Source organism: Jaculus jaculus, chromosome X, assembly GCF_020740685.1.
Source record: "Jaculus jaculus isolate mJacJac1 chromosome X, mJacJac1.mat.Y.cur, whole genome shotgun sequence".
Classification (NCBI taxonomy): Eukaryota; Metazoa; Chordata; class Mammalia; order Rodentia; family Dipodidae; genus Jaculus; species Jaculus jaculus.
Window position 1 is genome coordinate 37,363,993 of NC_059125.1, and position 8,910 is coordinate 37,372,902.

An 8,910-nucleotide genomic window follows, 5' to 3' on the forward strand; every position below is an offset into this window, starting at 1 on the left:
TCCTTGTTCAACTCCCCACTGGCCGGGACAAGTGGCGCTCAAATGTGGGGCTCAAGATACGAAGTGTAACCTGGACGTCTCTTGAGTGGATGGCCGTCCCAGCCATTGGACCACCACAACACCAGTGGGTGAGTGAATCCACCTGTAATACACAGCTGCACCATGATCACCACAGAAGAAACCCGCCTGTGATACAGATCCGGAAAGGTAAAAAAAGCGACACAATTATGGGACAAGCATTAAATAAGCATGAATTGTTGAAAGGCTTAAAACTTCTCTCCAGGCACAAGGAACACGGTTAAAAAAAAAGATTTAGCAAAGAGGAAAAAGGAGCTAAATGCCATAGTAAAAGATACTTAAAAGCACAAGGAATTGAGATTGCTTCAAGTTCTTTAAGCAAATTTTTTGATTTTACTAGGAGGATATGTTCTTTTTATGTGTGTGTATATGTGTTTATGTGTGCTCATTGTGCTTGCTCATCGTGTCGTGTTTATGACTGTTTGTGGCTAAAGAGATGAGGCGGATGGTTCTTCTAGAGAACCATTTCAAGGAAATCAAAGACCTAAGCACAGAAATTAAAAAGGAAAAGTTAAATGTCTTTTGCAGGAGTGAATTTGCCAGATATTTGTTCTAGGTCATCTTCACCTTACATAGAGGATTATTAAAAACAAAACTTCCTCTAAAGAGATAACTTATAATTTGTCAGATATTTTAGAAAAGATTGTAATATCCTGTTACTTAAAAGGAGGAGGCAACTGATCTGACTTCTAAGCCAGCCTGCCTCAAGATAACAATACAGGGCTGGAGAGATGGCTTAGCGGTTAAGCGCTTGCCTGTGAAGCCTAAGGACCCCGGTTCGAGGCTCGGTTCCCAGATCCCATGTTAGCCAGATGCACAAGGGGGTGCACGCGTCTGGAGTTCGTTTGCAGAGGCTGGAAGCCCTGGCGTGCCCACTCTCTCTCTCTCCCCCTCTATCTGTCTTTCTCTCTGTGTCTGTCGCTCTCAAATAAATAAATAAATAAAATATTTTTTAAAAAGATAATACAATTTGCCTTACTTACTTGTAATAAAATCATTACCAAGTGTGTTATTGGTATTAATGAGAGAAAATTGTATTAAGACTACTTTCTGGTTAGTAATAGGATTAATCAATTTGGTGTAAGTTTTAATAACCTTGTAAGAAAGATAATTAATCACTTCTCGGCCTTTTGGAGAAGATCAAGTGTAGTATCTGTTCTTATCAGTTTAATATCTGATACGTCCTCTATCTGAGGACAATATATTAAATGGATTTTTGGAGCTCGGCTTTGGAATAGGAGCTTGCTCCATCCACCCCATGCATCTACCTGGTATTTCAGTACCTCTAGGAATGGTGCGCCCTCTCAGGGGAATAAAGAAAAAGAAAGATAATTAATGATGGGCTGAGATAAATTGATTGAAGGAACCGGGAAGGAATTTTTCAATGATTACTTGTTAAAAATGCCTTTTGAGTGGTACTTAGATCAGAATGTTAAAGTATATAAATAAAGGTGTGAGGATGTAAAAAAAGAAACTTTCAGGCTAAACCTAAACACCATGCCTAAATCGAAAGTTTTTGAAACTGTTTACAAACTTTAAGAAACAAGAAAACCAATTTTCTGGCTCAAATATGTTAGGATAACTTGCTTTTTTTTTATTAAGATTTTCCATGATTATAAAAAATATACCATGGTAATACCCTCCCTCCCGCACCTTGCACTTTCCCCTTTGAAATTCCATTCTCCATCATATTACCTCCCCATCTCAATCATTGTAATTACATATATTCAACACCGACCTATTAACTACCCTCCTCCCTTCCATTCTCTTCCCTTTATTTCTCCTTTTTAACTTACTGGCCTCTGCTACTAAGTATTTTCCTTCTCATGCAGAAGTCCAATCATCTGTAGCTAGGATCCATATATGAGAGAGAACATGTGGCACTTAGCTTTCTGGGCCTTGGTTACCTCACGTAGGATAATCCTTTCCAGATCCATCCATTTTTCTGAAATTTTCATAACTTCATTTTTCTTTACTGCTGAGTAGAACTCCATTGTATAAGTGTGCAACATCTTCATTATCCACTCATCAGTTGAGGGACATCTAGGCTGGTTCCATTTCCCAGCTATTATAAATTGAGCAGCAATAAACATAGTTGAGCATGTACTTCTAAGGAATTGAGATGACTCCTTAGGATATATGCCTAGGAGTGCTATACCTGCGTCATATGTTAGATCAATCTTTAGCTGTTTTAGGAACCTCCATATTGATTTCCACAATAGCTGGACCAGATTGCATTCCCACCAGCAGTGTAGGAGGGATCCTCTTTTTCCACATCCCCACAAATATTTATGATCTGTGGCTTTATTGACTGAACAATTGGGGTTATATTCAGAAAGTCTTTGCCAAGACCAATATGTTGAAGGGTTTCCCCTAGTTTTTTGTCTAGCAGTTTCAGAGTTTCAGGTTTGATGTTAAGGTCTTTAATCCATTTGGACTTAATTCTTCTACATGGAGAGAGAGAAGAATCTATTTACATCCTTCTACAGATATATATCCAGTTTTCCCAAATCCATTTGCTGAAGAGGCTGTCTTTTCTCCAGTGAGTATTTCTGGCATTTTTATCAAATATATCAGGTGGTTATACCTACCTGGACTTACATATGGATCCTCTATTCTGTTACACTGATCTACATGTCTGTTTTTGTGCCAGTACCATGCTGTTTTTGTTATTATGGCTCTGTAGTATAGGTTAAAATCAGATATGGTGATACCACCAGCCTCATTTTTGTTGCTCAGTATTATTTTAGACATTCAAGGATTTTTGTGATTCCAAATGAATTTTTGGATTTTTTTTTCTATTTCCATGAAGAATGCCTTTGGAATATTGATAGGGATTACATTAAATGCGTAGATTGCTTTTGGTAAAATTGCCATTTACACAATATTGATTCTTCCAATCCAGGAACAAGGGATGTTTCTCCACTTTCTAGTGTCTTGTGCAATTTCTTGCTTGAGTGTTTTAAAGTTCTCATTGTAGAGATTCTTTACTTCCTTGGTTAGGTTTATTCCAAGGAACTTTTTTTTTTTTTTGGATGCAATTGTGAATGGGAGTGATTCTCTGATTTCATCCTCTGTGCGTTTTTGGTTAGAATATATGAAGGCTACTGATTTCTGTGCATTTATTTTGTATATAGAATCATGTCATCTGCAAATAATGATAACTTAATCTCTCTTCCTTTCTGATTTGTATCCCTTTTATGTGTGTCTCTTGCCTTATTGCTATGGATGAGACTTCCAGTACTATATTAAATAAAAGTGGGGACAGTGGACACCCTTGTATTGTTCCTGATTTTAGTGGAAAAGCTTCCAATTTTTCCCCATTTAGTAATATGCAGGTTGTAGGCTTGTCATAAATAGCTTTTATTATATTGAGATATGATCCTTCTATTCCCAGTCAGTCTCTGTAGGACTTTCATCATGAAGGGATGTTGCATATTGTCGAATGCTTTCTCTGTGTCTAATGAGATGATCATGTGATTTTTGTCCTTCAGCCCATTTATATAATGTATTACATTTATAGATTTGCATATATTAAACCATCCCTGCATCTCTGGGATAAAGCTTACTTGGTCAGGGTGAATTATCATTTTGATATATTCTTATATTCTGTTTGTCAATATTTTGTTGAGGATTTTTGCATCTATGTTCATGAGGGAGATTGGTCTGTAATTTTCTTTTTTTGCTCTATCTTTGCCTGGTTTTGGTATCAGGGTGATGCTGGCCTCATAGAAGGAGTTTGGTAGAATTCCTTCTTTTCCTATTTCCTGGAAAACCTTAAGAAGCAATGGTGTTAGCTCTTCCTTAAAAGTATGGTAAAATTCAGCAGTGAATCCATCTGGGCCTGGGCTGTTTTTAGTTGGGAGATTATTGATAATTGTTCGGATCTCCATGCTTGTTATAGGTCTATTTGAGTGATTAACCTCATCTTGATGTAATTTAGGTAGGTCATATAGATCAAGGAAACTATCCATTTCTTTCAGATGTTCATACTTTGTGGAGTATATGCTTTTATAGTATGTCCCTATGATTTTTGAATTTCTCTGGAATCTGTTGTGATATTAACTTGTTCATCTCTGATTTTATTAATTTGTGTCTCTTCTCTCTTTCTTTTGGTCAGATTTGCTAAGGGTTTATCAATCTTATTTATCCTTTCAAAGAACCAACTCTTTGCTTCATTAATTCTTTGGATTTTTTTGGTTTCTATTTCATTAATTCCTGCCCTAATCTTTATTATTTCTTCCCGTCTACTGCTTTTTGGTTTGCCTTGTTCTTCTTTTTCCAAGGCTTTAAGGTGAAGCATTAGGTCGTTTACTTGCAACCTTTATAGTTTCTTAATATAGGCACTTAAGGCTAAAAAGTTACCAATTTACCTCTTAGAACTGCCTTCATTGTGTCCCAGAGATTTTGATATGTTGTGTTCTTATTATCGTTTGACTCTATAATTTTTTTATTTCCTTCTTGATTTCTTCATTGACCCATTAATCATTTAGTTGTGTATTGTTTTGTTTCCATGATATTGTGTATGCTCTATAGCCTTTCTTGCTACTGATTTGTAGTTTAATTCCATTGTGGTCAGATAGAATACAAGGCATTATTTCAATTTTCCTGAATTCGTTAAGATTTCGTTTGTGTCCTAATATATGGTCTATTTTAGAGAATGTTCCATGTGCTGCTGAAAAGAATGTATATTCTGCAGCATTTGGATGTAATGTCCTGTATATATTTGTTATGACCCTTCCTTCTATGACCTCATTTAGTCCAGATGCCTCTGTGTTTATTTTTTCCCGGAATGACCTGTCAATTGATGAGAGTGGAGTTTTAAAGTCACCCACCACCACTGTGTTTGGTGTTATCTCTGACCATAGTTATCATATTGTTTGTTTGATGAATTTGGGAGCCCCATGTCACGTGCATATGTGTTTAGGATTGTAATGTCCTCCTGTTGGAGTGTGCCCTTAATCAATATAAAGCAACCTTCCTTATCTTTCTTGACTGACATTGGACTGAACTCTACCCTGTCAGATATTAGGATAGCAACCCCTGCTTGTTTTCTAGGCCCATTTGCTTGAAACACCATCTTCCAACATTTCACCCTAAGATAATGTCTATCCTTTGTAGAAAGGTGAGTTTCTTGGAGACAACAAATTGTAGGATCTTGCTTTTTAGCCCAGTCTGCAAACCTATGTTTTTTGGTTGGGCATTGAGGCTGTTGATATTAAGATATTATTTATAGGTGTGTATTTATTTTTTGCCTTTTTTGTGTGTGTGGTTCCAGTTCTACCTTTGCTCCCTTGTGTTAACTAGTATTTGAGTATTGCTTGTTTTTTCCAGGTTCCTTATATTGAGCGTTTTCTTTTCTTAGGCATGGAGGATTCTATCAAGTATTTTCTGTAGAGCTGGTTTTGTCTTGAAATACTCCTTTAGCCTGCTTTTGTCATGAAATGTCCTTATTTCTCCGTCTATTTAAATGGATAGCTTTGCAGGATAAAGTAACCTTGGTTGACAGTTGTTATCTTTCAGAACTTGGAATACATCACTCCAAGCCCTTCTGGCTTTTAATGATTGTGTTGAATAATCTGCTGTAATCTTGATGGGCTTGTCTTTGTAGGTAACTTGATTTTTATCTCTAACTGCTTTCAATATTTTTTCTTTGGTTTGTGTGTTTGGTAGTTTGATTATAATATGGCAAGGAGAGGTTCTTTCCAGATTTTGTCTGGCTGGGGTTCTAAAGGCTTCCTGTATCTTCATTGGCACCTCTTTCCCAATTTGGGGGATGTTTTCTTCTATGATTTTGTTGAAGATGTCTACTATACCTTTGCAGTGGAATTCTTCTCCTCCTATATGCCCTGAATTCTTATATTTGATCTTTTCATAATGTCCCGAATATCTTGAAATTCCCACTCATACTTTTCTATAAGTTTGTGTTTCTCTTTGTTGGACTGTATTAGATCTGCCACCTGGTCTTCTAACTTAGATATTCTGTCCTCTCCTACATCCATTCTACTGGTGAGATTTTCTACAGAGTTTCTTATTTCATTAACTGTGTTCTTCATTGCTAGTACTTCTGACTGATTTTTCATTATTATTCCTATTTCCTTATTTATGTCTTCTAATGCCTTCTTTATTTCATTTAATTGGTGTCCTGCGTCTTCTTTAATTTACTCTTTGATTCCTTTGATTTCCTCTTTGATTTCTTCTTTGATTCCTTTGATTTGTTGTTTGACCTCTTTGAACATATTTACAATCATTCTTTTGTAATCTTTCTCACACATTTCCTCTAACTCGTTCTCATTGGAGGTTATTTCAGATGCCTTAATACTTTTAGGTGGATTTATGTATTGCTTTTTAGTGTTTCCTGTGTTATAATGTATATAATTTTGCATCTTGGATTACATTAATACTTGGATTTTTTAGCCTGCTGGGTATTCTTAGCTGTATCAATTGATTAGATTTTATATATCTTCAGGGTAGGAGCTTATGTTGTTAGGTGTGGCTCTTAAGACTCTCAGAGTATCTACAAAGGTGTTCCTAGGGGTTGAGTTTCCCTGCTATGGGAGTATTCAAGCAGGCTGAGTAGAATAAAATACAGGTAGATTCTAAGATTTAACTAAACACTGTACACATTCAATCAAGAACAGCACCGAGTATTTATGCAAGAGTAGTTATTATAACAACCAGATCCTCTATCAACAAAGAGGTTAAGATTTCTGGTCTGTTGAGGGATCCAATTCAGCTTGTGACCAACTGAGACCCTTCCCTGTTGCAATCCCAGTTACCTTTTTGATGCTTTTGGTCTCAGTCAAGTTGCTGGCTGGATCGCTGGGATGCTGTTCTGATTTCTGGAGCTGGACACTGGCCTTTCCTGTGGGGCAAATGGAGCCTGGCAACTGTGGCCCTGCAGATCGGCACCCCCACTGCTGTAACTGCTACTGCTGCTGCTGAATATACTGCTGCTAGATCCACCGCTGCTGATGCCACTGCTGCTGCTGCTGTAGCTGCCACTGCTGGAACCACCACTGGTGCCTCTGAAGCTGCTGCTGCTGGAACCGCCACTGCTACCGCTGAACCTGCTGCTGGATCTGCCGCTGCTGCCACTGCTGGTTCTGCTGCTGCTGGTGCCAGAGCCGCTGATGTTGCTGTCGGACTCTGCTCCTGCTTGGGTCCCACTGTCAGCTCAAGTTGGTGTGGCCAGGTCCCAGCACCACTTCTCTGTTTGCTGGAGCTGGGCACAAGAGGTGGGGGAGGGGAGGGAGCCACAGCTGCTCTAGTTCTCTCGCTGTTCCACGTGTTCGTCTACCTTGTGATCTGCTCCTCCATTGTTCACTGCTGCTCTCCCTTCACCTTTCTAGAGTTCACGGAATTCTCCAGAGTGAGTGGAAGCTCCCCTCACCTGGCTTTTCCTGCAGCTTAAGCCGAGCCTGGTCACTTTCTGGTGCACTGCCTTCGCAGTGGTTTGTGGACCTACCAGTGCCGCTTTTGCTGGCCTGTGTGGGCTCTGGATGCTATGGATCTCTTCTACTTCTCCACTGCCATTTCAATTTCCTATGCACCTCACTTTTTAGTAAAAGTGTGTATTTTGCTCAGTTTTTTTGGTCTTTTCCCCCCATCCTGCTTTGGTGTGGTGCCTATGCAGCCATCTTAACTGGAAGTCAATTTTTGGCATCTTAAGTCCAGTGCTTATAACAAAATTAACTCTTAAGACATACTCCTTAATTTAGGGTACAGCCTCATCCTCAAACAATGGTCCTCATCCTTAGATGGTCCTGAGATGATCCAAACCTGTGTACCTGGTTTCCCTCGACCTCCAAAAAGAGGACCAAGCTATGCACTATAGAACACATCCTTGGCTCCCTCAGACTTTATCCTAATTCCCCTGAATTTTGTCCAGATGGTAGCCAGAGACAGGTAAGATCAGGGGAGGGAGAATCTGAAACAGAGTAACCTGCTGGGTCAGAAAGCACTGATGATGATGTAATCTCCATTGTGATGGGCTAAGCAAACAGTGGTACTTCATGACTTTTGAAATGATAGGATTATCTAAGCAGGTGGTCAGAGGCTGGAGGCCCCCCACAGTGGAGTGTTTCTGGAATGCCCTTAAAATAGACATTCCTCAGAATCTTTAGGGGGAAAAGCAACAACTAAGCAAGCAAATTTTATAAAAGCAAAATTTCAGCACATTAGCTGGCTAGTTCTCTATCTAAGGCAGGCCTGGGCTTTTCTTTTTTGCTTAAAATGGTTATATTTGACCTCTCAAAGTTAAAAGAAAAAAAAAAACTTTAAAGGTCTTATGGACCCTGGTGCAGATGCCACAATTATTTCCAGTAAAAATTGGCCTGTATCTTGGCCTCTCACTGCTTCCATGACCCATCTCAAAGGAATTGGACAGGCCTCTAACCCCTTATAAAGTTCTGAAGTTATTCAATGGGAGGATGAAGAGGGCAATCGGGGCACCATTCAACCTTATGTGGTCAATGTCTTGCCCATTAATCTCTGGGGCCAAGACATCTTCTCTTAAATGAAACTCATTATGTGCAGCCCTGATGAGTTGGTAACTCACCAAATGCTTAATCAAGGCTTCTGCCCAGGACAAGGATTGGACAGACATTCTCAGGGAACAAAGGAGCCAATCCCAGTTACTATAAAGACTGATTGTGCTGGAATAGACTACGAAAATTTATCCTAATGGCTGTTGACATGCCTGTACCCCATGCAGATAAAATATCCTGGAAAACAACAAAACCTGTGTGGGTTGATCAATGGCCTTTAGTTTCTGAAAAATTAACTGCAGCCACAATGTTAGTGCAGGAACAACTTGCTGCAGGCCATTTT

The 8,910-nt window shown here is 39.0% G+C and overlaps 1 non-coding gene across 1 annotated transcript; it reads left to right on the top strand.

Moving 5' to 3' along the window:
* The first annotated feature begins 1,192 nt into the window (after positions 1 to 1,192).
* On the top strand, positions 1,193 to 1,383 carry LOC123457022. The gene has a single exon (XR_006634865.1). It is a non-coding gene; the product is annotated as a U2 spliceosomal RNA (small nuclear RNA).
* Positions 1,384 to 8,910: the final 7,527 nt, after the last annotated feature.